The following is a 17,884-nucleotide window of genomic DNA, read 5'->3' as shown; positions in this document are numbered from 1 at the left end:
CTGTAAACAGCCAGGTCATTATATAAACGAATGTGCAGTTCTGAAACACAACATAGCTACAGGTAAGACGAAAGAGAGACCGCGTCCTCCTAGACAGGAACATGTTCCGCAAAATTCGCAACCACCGCAGAACGCACAACAGACAGTTACAGTACCGCAGCCTATAGCTGCCACACAACACGTTACACAACAGATGTACCAGTACGCACAGACAGATTATCCAGAATATCAGCAGTATTCATGAAACAGCCTAGAGAGGGAGGTTGGCTTGCCTCTCATTGAGGTTCCTGTAGATCAAGAGGGTCCCTATGTACACAGTCAAGTATTAGGGAAAGACAGAAAGTTTCTGATTGATACAGGGGCAAGTAGGACTACCATCAGTCATGACGAGGTTCCAGGGGCTCCACTCTCAGGCTCAAGAAATGTTTCCCTGGGATTTTCAGGAAAGCCTATTGTTAATGAAATATCGAAACCAGTTTCCCTAAAAGTTGGTCCATTGTCCCGAACTACAGACTTGTTACTTACGAAATCATGTCCAGAAAATTTACTTGGTATTAAAACATTGAAAGAATTAGGAGCTGTAATTTGCTGTTCTCCGGAAGGAGTGAGATTGTTTTTACGTGATTTTAAAGGTCATTATGTGTTACGTGATTTTGATCCAAGATTACTGAATGTACCACAGCATTTATGGGCGCAAGGTCCAACTGATGTAGGTTGTATGCACATTTCACCATATCGTGTTACTCTGAAACAAGGTGTTGTATTGCCACGAATCCGACAGTACAAATTGCCACCCGAGGCTGTAGCAGCCTTATCGAAAATTATTGACGAGCTCATTGCTCAAGGAGTAGTTGTAGAAACTGACTCCAATGTATGTAATTCTCCTATCATTCCGATTCTAAAACGTACTGATCCAAATGCACCTCCAGTTTATCGATTAGTGATTGACCTCCGAGAACTCAATAAATGTATCATACCCCAGTACCCAGTGGTTCCAGATATCTCTTCCCTATTGACTGCCATTGATTCTGAAGCTACGTTCTTTACTGTTATTGATCTCAAGAACGCTTTCTTTAGTGTCCCCATTCATCCAGACAGCCAGTTCCTTTTCGGATTCTGTTTAAATGGAAGAAGCTATAAATTCACACGTGCACCTCAAGGTTTCACAGAAAGTCCTAGTATTTACAGTCAAGCACTTAAAAGACAACTAGACAGTATTCACATGCCAACTGACACTGCCCTGCTCCAGTACGTCGATGATCTATTGATCACAGCCCGAACAGAACGTGACTGCGAACGTGCGTCACTGACAGTCTTGTATTTCCTGGCGGAAATGGGGCACAAGGTGTCCCCTTCGAAACTGCAATTCTGTGTCCAGCAAGTGGTATACCTAGGACACTTGCTGTCCAAGAGGGGTAGACAGTTGACACCTGACCGTATCCAGTTAATAGCACATCTTCCACAGCCCAAGACACAGAAGGAGGTACGAGCTTTTATCGGCCTCACTTCTTACTGCAGACAATGGATCCCTCAGTACGCATATCTAGCCAAACCACTGATACAGTTGACAACACAGGAGGCAGCCACATCGACTGTCCTCCCTTGGACCCAGGAACATACACTTGTTTTCAATGAGTTAAAGAAAGCTTTATGTAATGCACCTGTGCTAGCGACACCGAACTACAGTAAGCCTTTTACACTTTTTGTTACTGAACGTGATGGTACAGCATTATCTGTTCTCACGCAAGATCAAGCAGGACAACACAAGCCTTGTGCTTATTTTTCTAGCACATTAGATCCAGTAGCCCAGGCTTTGCCTGCGTGCCTCAAGTCAGTTGCAGCCACAGCTCTAGCTATCAGACAAAGTGATTCCATAGTGTTAGGACACTCCCTGACAGTACAAGTTCCACACTCTGTGGAAGTTCTGTTAAATCGAACACAGACTCAGCACTTGACAATTGCACGATTAACAGGATATGAACTGACACTGTTTCAGCCACACATAGAAATCAGACGCTGCAACATATTAAATCCTGCTACACTGTTACCCTCGACTGTTCCAAATCCTGCCATACATGACTGTGTGGAAGTTATTAACACCATGACGAAGCCAAGACAAGACTTGACGGATATTGCATTACCCGATCCAGACCTGACACTTTACGTGGATGGTTCATGCATGAGAACAAGTACAGGAGAGTTAGTAGCCGCGTATGCAGTGACTACTGAAACTGAAGTTATAGAAACACATCGTATTGACACCCTGTCTGCTCAAGCAGCAGAGCTCATCGCTCTGACCCAAGCCTGCATACGAGCTAAGAACCTGAAAGTAAACATATATACAGATTCACGTTATGCATTCGGAGTCGTTCACGACTTTGGAGTCCTCTGGCAAGAAAGAGGTTTCATGACCTCTCATGGAGCCAAGATTCAGCATGGCCCCCTCATTCAAGCTCTGTTAGAAGCCATACATTTACCGACAGCCATTGCCATTATGAAGTGCAAAGCACATACGAAAGCCACTGACACCATTTCCCAGGGTAACGATCTGGCAGATCGAACAGCCAAGCTTACAGCTCAGACTCCCGACATTCCAGTTAACATGACCAAGACAGATGTTCCAGGTCAGACGACTTGTATGACAGTTAAGGACCCTACACAAGACGTACTAGACATCCAGACACATGCTACCCCAGACGAAATCAAGAAATGGTCTGAACAAGGAGGGGTCCAGACAGATCAGGGATGGTTGACGAAGGGAAAAGCCACATGGTTTCTCCCCGACTCTATGGTTCAAGTCATTATTAATACAGCACATAGTCCAGCACATTTAGGAGAAAAAGCTATGTTAGACAGTATCCAGAACCTCTGGTTTAACAAGCATTTACGAGCAGCAGCGAAGCAGAAAGTGCGTACCTGCATGATCTGTTGTCAGTTCAATCCAGGTAAAGGTGTCCCCGTGGAACAAGGTGGATTCCATCCTCCTGACCACCCTTTTGAAGTCCTCCAGATGGATTATATCCAGATGGATCGATGTCGAGGTTTCAAGTATGTCCTCGTAGTTGTATGCGCTTTGTCCAGATGGACCGAAGCATATCCAGTCCCAGATTACACTGCCGCGACCACTGCCAGGCAGTTGGTTCGTGAGTTTTTCCCACGCTATGGTTTGCCCAGGGTCGTGTATTCAGACAACGGACAGCCATTCTCATCCGAACTCATGAAACAAGTATCACTTCTGTTAGGGTACCAGTGGAAGTTCCACTGCGTACGACACCCCGAGGCAGCTGGCCTCGTCGAGAGACACAATCAGACTCTGAAAATACGTATAGCGAAGGTATGTGCCGAGAAAGGTGTAGATTGGATGGTAGCCCTGCCGGTTGCCCTCTTTTACATGAGAATGGTCGCCCACTCCCGTTCTGGTCTGTCACCGTTTGAGGTTGTATTTGGCCGTCCTCCAAACATGTGGGGTACCCCTATGCCACGTAAAATTACCGATGTTGACAGTAATATGCTGACAGATTACCTAGCTTCCTTGATGTCTGCACTACTCTCTTGTCGTTCACAGGTCGCGGCTGCCTTTCCAGACAACACCCAGGTGAAACCGCACGAGGTCGTTCCAGGCGATCTCGTCCTCGTTAGGAATTTCGATCGTTCAAGCCCGCTGGAGCCCCGCTGGAAGGAGCCGAAACTTGTTCTGATGACCACAAGGACCGCCGTGAAGCTGGAAGGCAGGAAGAGCTGGGTACACTCCAGCCACATCAAGCGTTTCCATGGACTCCGTCCAAAGACTTTTTTCAAGGACTGCCCCGATACTGACTCTAAACTTTCCCTGTTAGAGAAAACTCCGCAGCAGGAGTATAAACTCAAATTAAGGTCTAGCAAGTCAGACAGTTTGATTGTTTAAGTCCCTCTCGGGTGAAGCGGTTAGACAGGTTCCTGACATGTATGAGATAGACCCACATAGTGAGAGAGTTAGACGAAACTCCAAGAAAATACGTTACTGTAAGAATCTGCGCAGCAGATGTGTTGTTACATTATTGTTTATGTTATTTCTGAGTCTTACGATCACATGTATAAGTTATGTTTTACATGTATTTTTTCCTCCTCTTGATTCGCATGTACATCTTTCCTCTAATGATACAGTAGAGCACACATTTAGTGAACTACCCCCTCACGAGTTATCCTACCGACTTGCCATGCGCAACAATACTTTTATACGTATGTTACACTATTCACACCAGACCAGCAATGCCACTAATTGTTGGGTGTGTGGTCGACTCCCCCCTTACCAGACACCGAAGGGAGTTCTGCCACTTTTTCCCTATCCGTTTTCACACAATGGTTCGTGTGGAGCATGGTTTACGATAACATCATCTTTAGACGATAAGTCCCTTTTGAACAGAACATGTTTCCCAGACAAGGAAGGTCTTTCCCATAGGACAGGGTTTTTTTTTTTTTTTTAAATCTCTTTATTAGCATCAGATTGGTCCGTGCAAGCATACAATTACACAGTAAACTGGTTACAATGAAAACGTTAGTGGTCATTATTAAAAAAAAAAAAAAAGGGCAGATGGAGGACTGGACCAATGACATGTACAAGCAGTGTAACACAGTCCAAAGTCTCATTTTCACTTTTCCATATCTGAGGGAAAATTGCACACGTGGAATGATGATACAAAGAGATACAACCGTTACCAAACAGAATGAAAATGAATGAGCCATCGCGACAGAGAGAGCGGCGAGCAACACATCAAATGACAAGGAAAACGGAATTGGCCTAGGCGCAGGCAGGCAAGGGAGGGTAAAACGACAAATGTAAGATCAGGGGGAAGCAACCATTGCAGCAGGGGTAAGGTATGCAAGAGAACATAAGAGGGAAGCATCTCGGCCCCAATCAACATGCAATCCAAGACCAGCAACTCATGCATATTCATTTCCGAGAGTGTGCATATGCCAAACCCTGTGGAACGCAGTGTTTAGCGCATGTTAGGGTAACCAAAACCACCTAACCCACCCCTTCCGGGACAATAGAGCTAGCAGCTTGGGAGTGTGCATCCCGTGTAATCTTGCTAAGATACTGTCGATATGGGCCCCAGATGTCGAGCGGGCGTGAGGCTGTTGGGACCTGTGTGGAGTATTCTACGCTATTGGTATTGCATTGGGCAAGGCTGCGCATCCAAGACTTGGAATCAGGGATTCGCCTGGACCCCCAGAGTAAGGCAATTTCCCTCTTCGCCAGCAGGAAACCTATGGCCGCAAGCTTACGCGTGGTCCGGGGGAACTCAGCGACATAGCCAAGCAGTGCAATTTCCGGCTTGTGTTGCAATTCGCATTCTAAAATGTCGCCCAAGATGTGGTGTACCTGTAGCCAGTAGGTGTGCAGTTTCGGACAGGTCCATGTGAGGTGTGCAAAATCTGCATGTGGAGCTGTGCATTTAGGGCAGTGGTGAGGCCTGTTCGGGTCAATTCTGTGGGCCAGTGCCGGTGTGAAGTAAAGTCGCCCCAAAAATGTAAAATGTATTAGTTTATGTCTACTGTTTACAGACACCTCTTTAGTGGAGCGGCAACAGGCATCCCATTGGGCGTCCGTGACGGGGCCACCAAGATCAAGTTCCCATGCCGCACGAACCTTCGCGTCCGAAGCAGGCAGGGCCGCCACACAGAGTCCATACAGCCTGGAGACCATGTGGGCTCCTGTTTGTGACTGGAGCAGAAAAGTCAATGCTGCCATGTCATCTGGCGGCAGTGGGAACGAGGGAAACTGTGTTCTAAGCATGGACCTCACCCTGGTCAGGACAAAGGAGTCCATGAACGTTCGGGCCTCAAATCGCGGATCCTCGGTCACCGAAAAAACATGGCCGTCCGGAAACAGATCCCCTATTGTGGCGAGCTGGTATTTGGATAACGTTCTACGGACCACTGCCTCCGCGGTGATGGGGAGCCAGTGTTGGTTAGGCAATGGAAGCGCCGGGGAGTACAACACGTCTAACTGGAGCAGTCTACGCAGCTGCAACCAGGCCCATGATGTAGTGGACACAGTTTGTATGTCAAGTGGGTCTCGGGGTAAACCTTTGGGCAAGATCGAGTTGAGAGTAAGCGGCAGTACCAAGTCCGCCTCGGGTCTCAAATATGGGATCCGAGCGTCTGGATGGAACCAAGGATGTGCATAGGCGCACTGCGCGACTAGGTAATAGATATAAAAATCTGGCACTCCAAAGCCACCCCGCTCATAAGGCAGCGTCAGGGTGCGCCAAGAAACTCGAGGATTTTTATCCCCCCACACCAAACGCAACAACAGAGAGCGCAATTGGGTGAAAAAGACCTGAGTGAGCGGGATCGGGATGTTATTAAATAAGTACAGAAAACGGGGAAGTATAACCATTTTAATTATGGCGATACGGCCGGCCATCGAAAGAGGGAGGCGAATCCAACGAGCGAGATTATCCTCCAGAAAGTCTAACGCCCGTCCGTAATTGAGACGAATCATGGATACCGTGTCCAGATGTACGTGGATACCCAGATATTTCACTGAGTCTGTGTTCCACTCAAGCGGGAACGGACAGTCCCAGCGGGCAGTGGAGGGGGTGAGCGGAAAGATGTCAGATTTGTGCCAGTTAATACGAAGTCCGGAGTATTTCCCAAAGCGTTCCACCTCAAGCAGCAAGGGCGATAGATTGGTCTCCGGAGACCTGACATATAGAATGGTGTCATCTGCGTAGAGGGAGACGAGTAACGGACCCGTCCGGAACTGGAGCCCGCGGTGCAAGTGGCGCTCCTGAAAGTGGCGCACCAATGGGTCCATGGCCAAAATATATAATAGGGGGGACAGAGGGCATCCTTGTCTAGTACCCCGGGAAAGAGGGAAGCTATCAGAAAGTGTGCCATTAAGCCGCAATCGCGCTCTGGGGGCAGTGTAAAGCAGCTCAACCGTGGAGACAAACAAGGCCGGCATGCCCATCCTGTGCATGACGGACAAAAAGAACGACCATTCTAAGGAGTCAAAAGCCTTCTCGGCGTCCAAAAACACCGCAGCTGCCGGTGTATCCGGGTCAATCCTGTGGAGCACAGAGAACAGTGTCCGCAGATTAAAGGAGGTGGATCTATGGGGGACGAACCCGGACTGGGCCGGCGAAATGATAGATTCCATAAGCAAAGACAGTCGAGTGGCAAGGACTTTCGCCAAAATCTTATAGTCAAGATTCAGTAGGGAAAGGGGTCTGTAGGATCCGCACCTAGTGGGGTCCCGTCCCGGTTTGGGAAGTAAAATAATAACTGCCTCCCGCAACGTGGGTGGCAGAATCCCTGTCTCCAGTGCCTCGGCATACACTTCGATCAGGCGAGGTACCAGTTCCTCCTTGTACTCTTTATAAAAGTCGGCCGAAAAACCATCCAGACCCGGCGCCGAAGAGCCTTTTAAAGCATCAATGGCTTCCACAACGCAGTCCGGGTCGATAGGCATCGCCAGGAATTCCTGCATATGTTTCTCTAGGAACACCATAGAGATTTCATTAATATAGGGGCCAGGGTCACGACAGTCATCCGTCAGGCTCGAGGTGTACAATCCCTTGTAGTAGGAAAGGAAGGCATCACAAATGGCAGGGGTGGTCTGATGACGAGTACCCAGATCGTCCACCATGTCAGAGATGTATGAAGCCTGGCGGGGGGGACGGAGCAAGTGGGCCAAGAGTTTGCCAGGCCTATCACCTTCACCATATTGTCTAGCTGAGTGTTGCGTGCAGAGATATGACAGTTCCCTGTCTGCAGTGTCTCTGAACTCCTGCAGGAGTGCTAGTCTTCTCGCCTCTACCCCACCGTCTGTGGTAGTGAGCGTGTCTGTGTCTAGCGCGGCAAGTTCCGTCTCAATACGGGTCAGGGAGGTACGGATGTCGCGCAAAGCCCCTGCATGCTTGTTAATGCAGACCCCCCTAATAGTGGCCTTGAATCCCTCCCACAGTGTAGCCCACGTGTCCACAGAGCCCTCGTTGAACTCAAAATACTCCTCTATGGCAGTACGAATGTCTTCTTTAAAGACCGGGTCAGATAACGCTTTGCCAGGAAAGCGCCATTGCCTCTCATACCCTCCCAGTCTGGGGATCAGTAGGGTAAGCACTATGGGAGAGTGATCAGAAAGCGTGCGCGGGAGTGTCGTATGGTCTCCCACCCAACCGGCCACCCCTGGGGAAAGGAGCCAGTAGTCTATTCTGGTGCTGGTGTTGTGATACCCCGAATGATGGGTGAAGGTGGGTGTGCTAGAGTGTAAACGGGCCTCAATGTCAATTAGAGGGTAGTGGGCGCACATATCCGCCAGCACAGCACGGGAACGGGGCTTACAATCCGGGGAAGAGGAGGTACTATCTCTGGTAGGGTTCATCAGTAGGTTAAAGTCCCCTCCCATTACCATCATATCAGTGTCTAGACGCAGCAGAACATCCTGGAGACCCTGGAAGAAAGCAGGGGAGTCTGAATTGGGGCCATAAATTCCAACAAAGGTGATCTTGAAGCCCAGGAGCACCCCCGTAACCACAACATATCTGCCATCTACATCAAAGACACTGTCCGAGAGCACAAAAGGGACGCGTCTATGTATCAAGATCGCCACACCCCTGGCATACCTGCTATAGCTAGAAAAAAACCTATGCGCTCCCCAGCTTTTGGCAAAGGAGGAAGAATCAGCTCCCACTAAGTGTGTCTCCTGTAGGAATAGGACATCCACCCCATGTCGCGCTGCGTAGTTTAGAACTTGCCGTCTTTTCCTCGTGTCATTTAAACCCCGGACATTCCAAGACATGGAAATAAGTCTGGAAGGACCAGACCGCTGCCCTACCTTAGCCATTCAAACGCAATGGAAACATGATAAAACATGCGTGTGTAGCACCGCCGCCCCCCTCCCGCAAAACAGGCATCACTCAAAGAGAAAAGTAGTGCGTGTGCACAAACAACAGAACCACAGCGTAAACAAACCCTTCCCAACCACCCACCACCCAGCCACTCCTGAGGCCCTAGGAGGCGAATCCCACCCATACGGAGACAACCTAAAGCAACAGACAATAACAGTAGTCCAATAATGTACCTGTAAAATAAAGACAACGTAAGAGAAAAGTACAATACGGCTCGCGCCATGGGGGTAGGCGACACTCCGCCATGCGAGAACCACAATCGGGGTAACGTTCAAGTTTCAGCAATTATGGAAAGCACTGCAAAAGAGGAAAAAAAAGGCCAAAATGAACTGCATGGTCAAATGCAGAGCGCTGAGGCAAATAGCCTGTCCAGAGAAAAAATTTGGCGGAGATGATTCAACCCTGGCCGGTTTCATTAAACAAGTCAGCACTAGCCTGCGAGTCAGTGTGTGGCGGAGATCGTTGTGCATCCTCTGAGTGTCGCGGCGACCCTCTGTTTTTGTAGGATCGACAAAAGTCCTGTGCCTCTGCAGGGGAGTCAAAAATGCGAAACCTGCCATCCACGTCCACCCTGAGCCTGGCAGGATACAGCATTCCATAGCGTAACCCCAGTTTGCGCAAAGCAGCCTTGACACCAGTGTACTCACGGCGCGCATCTTGGACCATGACTGTGAAGTCAGGGTAGAAAGAAAGTACGTCGCCTTGCCATCGGACTTCGCCCGCCTCTCTGGCGGCCTTCAGCGCCGCGTCTCTGTCTCTGAAGTTCATGAGCCTGGCTATGATGGGTCGGGGAGGCAGGCCCGGATTGGGCCGGGGTCCCAGCGACCTGTGTGCGCGCTCAACCACGAAGCCAGCTGTAAACGTGTCACGGCCAAAAAGTTCGATTAGGAGGTGTTCCACAAAAGTGTCAAAGCGCCCAGTAGCCGTCGTCTCCGCCACACCAATTATTCGGATATTATTGCGCCTACTGCGCGCTTCCAAATCTTCGTTCTTAATGGCGACGTCTTTAAGGATCTTCTCCACCCGTTCCAACCTTTTCAACGTCGATGCAGCTCCGTCCTCGATGTCAGAAACTCTGGATTCCGCCAGGTCCAGGCGCCTATCGTGCAGTTGGATCGTCGCACCCATGTCCGCCATTTTCTTTTCGAGGGCATCAAAGCGAGAGTCCAAGGCCTTGAATCCAGCCCGCATCTCACCCATCATCTCAGCAACCATACCAGCAGTTTCTTTCGCGGCCACCTGGGCACCGGTGTCCGCCTCAGCTGCCGGCGAGACCGCAGCCGTACGGAGGGGCGCCGAACTGAAGGTAAGTCTCTTCTGGTTAACATCCTTCTTTACCATGTCGGCAATAATGGCGGGCGAAACACCAGTGGCGCAAGACCCTACGACAGAGAGGCGAGGACAGCGATGGGGCCCCCCTGACTTCAAGGCGGGCAAGACAGGACCAAAGATTCAGGGGTATTCGCTGACTCCCAGCACGGGTCGCAAGGCAGACGCACACAGGCCGTCAGGAAATTAATGCAGCTGGATCAATGCGTCAGAGGCCCTGCGCAAGAAGTAGGGTCAGCAAACGGCCATGGCGATCTCTGGGCAGCAGCCGGCAGGTCCAGGGTCCCGCAGAGACAGGTAGCCAAGGATAGCGTAGTGTGGGGCCTAGGTAGTCGGGACCTCCTGGCATCCGAAGCACAGATGGGCGACACCACGCAGGTCATGCAGCTAGCGCCGGCCTTGTAACGTTGCACAGACGACTGATGCACAAGGCCAATCTCATCAGCAGGTGAGCAGGAAGGCTAGGCACTGCAGGGGGACAGGCGCGGGTCTGGGGTGCACGGCAGCGGTGGGGGCAAAGGTGACAGGCCCCCACCGAATGCAGCGAAGCGTAGCCGTCCGCAGAGCGCCCAGGAGCTCGCCAGCCACACTCCCCGTCAATCGCCCCCCGACCCCGGAGCACGCCGCCAGTGCTCCCCGCCCGCCGCCGCACTTCCCGGGCAGCCCCCGAAAATCGAGGCCCCGGCTCCCAAGGTCGGACCAGGCCGCAAGTGCCAGTCACGCACCGAGGGGCCACACCTCCACCAACGGACACCACCGGGGCCGCGCAGCGGACCCGGGAGAGCTCAACAGCGGCCCCTAGGCCGAGGGGGACAACGAGGAGGCAACCAGGGAAACTCACCAGGCGCTCCAGCGCTGCGAAGGAACGGCCCGCGAGGCCCTGCCGGCCTCAGCACCCCTCAGCCGGTCCGCCCGTTCTCGCCGTCCCCCGTCCTCCAGACGAGGCAGGCTGCATCAGATGGCGTTAAGGATCATTTGCAGGCGGAAATCGACCCCATTGCAGTGCCGGATCTCTTGCAAACGGCCCCGATCATCTCTCGCCCGGCGGAGCTCTACAGTCAGGCGGCCATTCCGTTCGCCTGCGTAGCCACGCCCCCCCCATAGGACAGGGTTAGATCTAGAAAATGAAGTATATGATCTAGGTAATTTCTCCTCGAATTTCATGGTTTTGAATGTTCAGTCCGAGACTACTCCAGACTTGCCTGCTATAACAGTTCTACCAGTGAAAGGCGAATTATGTGTTAGAAAGAATGGTTCAGTACATCTAGGACACAGTGATTGTAATACTGTGGTCGAGTATAGTGACAGTGGGAAATCTACTTTCAAAGCCTCACGTCATTCATATTTTGTATGTGGTCAGACTGCATATGTACGTCTGCCCCTAGATTGGGATGGAACATGTTACATTGCCTTCCTACTGCCACCAGTTTTCCTAGCCCCATCCGATTATCACAGAAATACACATCTAGTACACATCAGACATAGAAGGGAGATCGAGTCCCCAATTGTCGATCAGACTGAAACTGCCCTAGAACAGTATACAGATTTCAATAAAGGTTTCTTTTTCTTCATAGGACCTATCCAGAATAGTAAGCTAATACGTAGGTTAACCAGAACCCTTGAAGCAGTAGTGAATGAGACTACTTCCGCTCTAGGTAACTTAACAGAAGAGCAGTCTGCTATGAGATTTGTCGTTCTTCAGAACCGCCTTGTTCTTGACGTCATACTGGCCGATAGGGGCGGAGCTTGTAGAGTCATCGGATCCAGTTGCTGCGTTTTCATTCCTAATAACGCACCGTCTGTATATTCAGCAATAACTAGACTTCATAAAATAGCCCATCAGTTACACCAGAATCCAGGCACCTGGACATGGTCCGGTTGGCTCTGGAATATAATATCTGCCTGGGGATGGAAAGTACTGTCATTCCTAGGAATAGTAGTAATGATCATATTCAGTTGTTGTCTCTGTTTACAATGTGGCCCTGCGATTTGCGGCTTGTGCACTACCTCTTGTATTCCAAGTCCAAAGTCCTATTCCCAGAAGATAAGAGACGAGCAAATGATGCTGTATGAACAGATAGATGGTATCATGAATATTGATGTTTCCTGAAGGAAACGTAGGGAACAAGGAGGGAATGAGGAAAATTGAATTTTGCCCTGTCATGTGTCCCTACTTGTTCCCCATCGTATGTTATATGTGCATGATTAATATGCATATTCACCCCCTGCACCGAATAAAGACACAATTATAGTTGTGTCCAACGTCAGTATGCCAGTTATCCAGTCCTCCTGAAAGCGACAAGTATTAGGCCTATGTTGCCAACGTCTTTACATTGTGCACGTTAAATCATCGAGTTGTCCCTGTTTCTAGGCCTCATAGGGCCCGGACACCAGATTCGAGCCTCAAGTCTCCTGAACCACTCCGAGGAGCGATGCAGCCCCTCCCGCATCCCTGACCCTTCACTTACTTTCTGCCAAGCAGCGCGGTGCCCGGCCTGGCCTGCCTGCCTGTCTGCCAAGAATATGTTATGCCTACAGTTATCAAGTTCAGCTCCCCGGCTTCACATTCCTAGCTAACGAACTGCATAAACATCTTCATCTATAGTCTAGTCTTTCTGTCTCCAGGCAAGAGAATTACTGAATTAGTATCCATAGAAGATTCATAGCACACGCAATACATGACGAAATATATGTATGCACTAGCCTTAGTGACAAGTAGCCTTTGCCCTGATGACTTTTAGATTCAAGCAACATGTACTCCAAACACAAGATATCAGATATGCTATAGGTACAGGTCGTTCTGACATCCCAGACTTTAGTCTCCTCTTCTAGTACCAGAAGTCAGAGCCCCCAGCTCTCCCCAGTTACACGTCATGACCCGTTTGCGCGCACCAGTAGGTTAAAGGTTCCAGCTGCCCAGGTAGCCCCCTCCATGTATCCACCCACTTATGACACTTCTGTGACGTTTACATCACATGTCTCCGTGCACGCCCTGTGCACGCCTTCTTTTTACGCCCATATGTTCTTATCTTTCGTTTGTCACTTGTTACGCCTACTGTAATCAATGCAATTGTACTGTTTTACTATATATACTGTATGATGTTAATGAGATGCTGCGCGACTTCCCTTTGTCCTGTGTCTGTCCCTTCCTGAACCTTTGCAGGTGATGGAACCCGATGGTCCATTGGCTCGAGCCATCTGATTAAAGCCCGTATGACTCAGATACCACGGATTCTGCCTCTTATTTATTGAGCTGTCCTTTTCAGTTAATGCATAGAAAAATAGTACCGGTAATTATTTATTTATTTACCACAAAGCAGATCAGTCTGGGATAAGATCTACTGCTGAAGATGCTATTCTGTCTATCTCTATGTCTGTTTTCCATTTCTGTATAACTTCTCGCTGGATTGATACCAAACCCCCTGCTTTTCATCAATGGCAGTGTAAGCTGCTTTCCATATATCACTTAGAAATGGCTATGTATAGGCTTAAGGGGATAAGGAAAAAAAGGCAAGGATCAAAAATTTGGTATCCAATTTCTAAATGGATTTAAGATATCTGTCTTTTTTGGTGTTTTCTCCCTTTGTATGTTTCTTTTTTATTATATGTATTATTCCTGTTCCTTTTATACTGCTCATTGTACGACTGATTGTTGAAATAAAACAATAACAAATATTTTTTAAAAAGGAACAACAACCAAGCTCCTGAGTTGGCTGCAACGCATCCAGAACGCCTCGGCACGACTGATCCTCGATCTCCCCCGATGCGGCCACATCACACCTTACCTGAGAGGCCTGCATTGGCTCCCCGTCAATATTTTGAAAGAAGGGGACCCCTATATAATATAGTTCTACTTGCTATACATAGGGAAAGAACAAGACATTTGGAAGAGGTCTATAGCCAAGTAGCAGAGATTCTTTTTTTGATTTCAATATTCTAGTGTTTAGGAATATCAACAAGTGTCGTCCAACTATAGTAAACCACTGCAAAAAGATAACTTGTTTGATATTCGATTTTATTGATGATTTATATTTTACATATGATAAGTGTTTATATATCTTTTTTTGATTTTTTGTATATTTCTCTTTTTTAGTCAGATTAGTAATTTATAAAGAACAATACAGTGTATACAGTGACTGATATTATACATAAAACTCGTGTATTTACATATTCATTTAAATTCAAGAAAGGTTTAAAAAAACATGAACACAAAACATGGAAGACATGATCAATAAACTTAAAAACTCAACAAATGAGTTGAAGGCAATACGGTAGATTACACTACGCGCGTTTCGGCTCTTGGGCCTTCTTCAGGTGACCGTCTATTGCTCTATAGGATATGGAAAGAGAACATACATCACTCTTCTTTTATAACAAATTTATATACAAGTTTATATACAGGAGGACAAGAGAAACAAAACATATGTTAATAAACTTATTTGGCTAATCTTTATACAGTGTTTTAAACCATGTACAATAAATTTGTGTATACAGTGAGACAACCTTGTAAACAATACAAGCAGCATATATGTATATATACAACAGTAAGGATAGATAGAATGTCTATTATCTAATGAGACATCTCATGAGTTTAAACCTTAGCAAAAAGAAAAGATACTAGACGGGCATTACATAGCTGTATCCCTGCCTAAACTACCCAAATAAGGAGTCTGGTATTGAACCCGTCCTCTAAATGATTATTGACTTCTCATATTATTACTCGGCTAATTGGTGGGTTAATCGATAGAGTTACTAGTACTGTGTAAAGATCATAAAGCTGAATAAAGTTTAATGAAGTGTACTTACAGCAGGACAGATTGATAGACCCAGACTAGATGTATGGCAGCAGTGGGTTCAGACAGCTGCAGAGTAGAGGAGATGCTCACGTATAAAAATTTCCAAATATCTGAGAGTAAAGAATGTATGTATGTCATATTTACATACTACTAGGTGGTAGTGCGATTATAAAACTAAAACAAATGGGATCGCCACTACCTAGATGTTAAAGGTCAGTGATAGGAATAGAACAGTTTGAAGAGTAGTAATATATGAATCTCTATAAGTGGAAATGCATCCAAACTGTTTATGTATCATTAACGAAAGTCCATATAAGATACTTAAATGCAATTGAATTATTTATCAAAAAGATCTAAAGAAGTGATAAAAAACAGGGGGGTAGAGGGGGGGGGCCGGGGCAGGGAGGGGGGGGGGAGGGAAGGGGGGGGAAGGGGGAGGGGGGGGGGGAGGGGGGGGGGATGTTTATCGATCTGGGGGTTATATAAGGATTATATTGATTTGTACCTATGTCCTTCTAAATAGGCGCAGTGACAACATATATGTACACAAAATATGTGTACCTGAGTGCTTACACCTTCTTGTCTCATAAGCGAAATTCACAGAGAAGCTTGGTAGCGATTCTGTATCCTCTTTAGTTATCTGTGGATGAACTAAAAATGGACGGGGTAGGAAAGCAGTGATCAATAATGATACATAGTTACAGGGTGTAGAGAAACGAATAAATGAATTTTACTGTGTTGATTACCTTAAATGTGATGATCTGTTATATTTCAAGCAATGTGTGCAGGCACGTGTTTTATCGGTATGTGGCCGCGAAACTATGGAAAAAGAGTCAATAACAGGATCACCTTCAAACTCCTCATCCACGCACACAAAGCTATATACAACGCCGGACCAGCATACATCAATGACCGACTCAGCTTCTACACCCCCACCCGCAGCCTCTGCTCTACCAACCTCGCCCTCGCCACAGTCCCTCGCATCCGGAAAACCACCGCCGGTGGCAGATCCTTCTCCTACCTCGCCACCAAGACCTGGAACACTCTCCCTACAAGTTTACAACAGACCAAGGACCTGCTGGCCTTCAGAAGACTTCTCAAGACCTGGCTTTTCGATCAGTAGCAGCTCCCCCTCCTCCCCCGGCCCCCCCAGCGCCTCGAGACCCTCACGGGTAGGTAGCGCGCTTTACAAATGAAATGATTGATTGATTGATTTGGTTCTCCCATTAAGTGCCCGGAGCCCACCCTCCAATGTAAAACTTTTTAATTCAAGAACTGCCTCTGTCCATTTAATAATTGGAGGGAGCGTTAGAGATGGAACACACCAGCTCACATCCTCTTCGCTAGTAAGGCTTGCGTCCTCTATGCCAAGCGGCTCAAACGTACAGTTGAGGTCCCCTGCAATAACCCAGTTGCTTGAATCTTCCATTACCCTAATAAAGTGCTCCTGGCTAGTGATGGTTGTCAAGGCTTTCCCTTCGGTCATACCTCTGGCATAGACGTTAACCAATATAAAACCAGGATCATAATTAAAATGTATTTTAAAAGCCTGAATATCTGGGTTATCAATACGGAGTTCTTCTACCTTGAGACCCACCTGTTGTCTTATCCAATCCAATAAACCTCTTGAGGGACGACCCTTGGGGTTCGCAATAGCCGGTTTGCCAAAGGCCAAATATCCTGGTCGGAAGTTGGTGCTCAAGGACCAGGTCTCCGGCAGGGCAATAATATCATAGAGCTCAATGAAAATCAGAGGAAGAGATGTTCGATGATAAACCAGCAATATTCCACGATAACATACTTATTAAGCTTGTGGTAATAGCTTCCTCCCGGTCTGTCAATGTCAGAGCCTCCATATGCTCACACCCCCCAATGGAAACCAGCTGAGAGCTTAATCCTATCCCAGCCGAGGGGGCAGATTGATTAGTTTGTACCTCGGTTACAGGTTTTATCACTTATATTTACAGTATATTTACCTGCATACTGCTACAGATCATTTACGCTTGTTTGCACACATTTCTGACATCCACACAGCACTTTGTTAGCTTGTGCTCTGGTGTTTGCATACTCGACCGCCATCTTTGTAGGGGAATTTCGAGGCTAGTGACGCTCCCAAGACGCCATCTTGGGGAGGGCTCTAGTCTTTTTGTTGAATATTTACCACACCCTATTTAAGGATTGCTATGTTGGCGCGCAGCGTTTACGCGCAGCGTGCGCACCCCTGGCGCGCCGGAGGTGCGCCAGAGGTGAGCCCGTCTACGCCCGTCCACGCCAGGACGGGCCTAGGGGCTACCCACTCAGTTCCCCCTACATGTCCTATTGCGCCAAATGGGTTACGTATTACTTATACAGGTGAGGAGCTGAAATCATTGGGACACATATCTTCGATACTCTGTACTAAATGTATTTTGCCACAAAATAATTTCAGATGCTCACAGTGCAATTTCAGAACGTGTAATATGAAGGCATGTAAATCTATGAAACCCACACATAAACTTGGAAATTCCAGGGGAGGATCGAGAGTATTTAAATCCCTTTCCTCCAACAAGACACTCAATTTTTGGAGCATAAATTGTAGGTCGCTCCCCAAGCATAAAGATAACATTTTTGATTCCTTAACGGAGGAAAATCCTGACGCCTTGTTTCTTACTGAAACCTGGCTTCATGCTAGCTCAGGCCCCGACATCGCCATGGCCGTCCCTGATGGCTTTAGTATTGTTAAGATGGATAGGGAAAAAGGTATAGGTGGTGGCATTGCCATAATATTCAACTCCAATTATACTTGTAAATTTGAAGCCCTACCGCTAGCTGGCTGCGAAGCCGGACTTTTCAGGCTAGCGATCAATCCTAACTTCACCCTAT

The 17,884-nt window shown here is 47.8% G+C and overlaps 1 long non-coding RNA gene across 1 annotated transcript; it reads right to left on the bottom strand.

The window, feature by feature from the left end:
* Positions 1 to 14,208: 14,208 nt before the first annotated feature.
* Positions 14,209 to 15,842, bottom strand: LOC144769078 (uncharacterized). Its single transcript, XR_013598664.1, has 4 exons — positions 15,769 to 15,842; positions 15,584 to 15,673; positions 15,033 to 15,132; positions 14,209 to 14,556 (listed from the first exon to the last, which is right to left on the bottom strand). It is a non-coding gene; the product is annotated as an uncharacterized LOC144769078 (long non-coding RNA).
* Positions 15,843 to 17,884: the final 2,042 nt, after the last annotated feature.

Source organism: Lissotriton helveticus, chromosome 1_1 (genome assembly GCF_964261635.1).
Source record: "Lissotriton helveticus chromosome 1_1, aLisHel1.1, whole genome shotgun sequence".
Classification (NCBI taxonomy): domain Eukaryota; kingdom Metazoa; phylum Chordata; class Amphibia; order Caudata; family Salamandridae; genus Lissotriton; species Lissotriton helveticus.
Note: the sequence above shows the minus strand (reverse complement) of the source record. Positions and strands in the feature narration are given on the sequence as shown.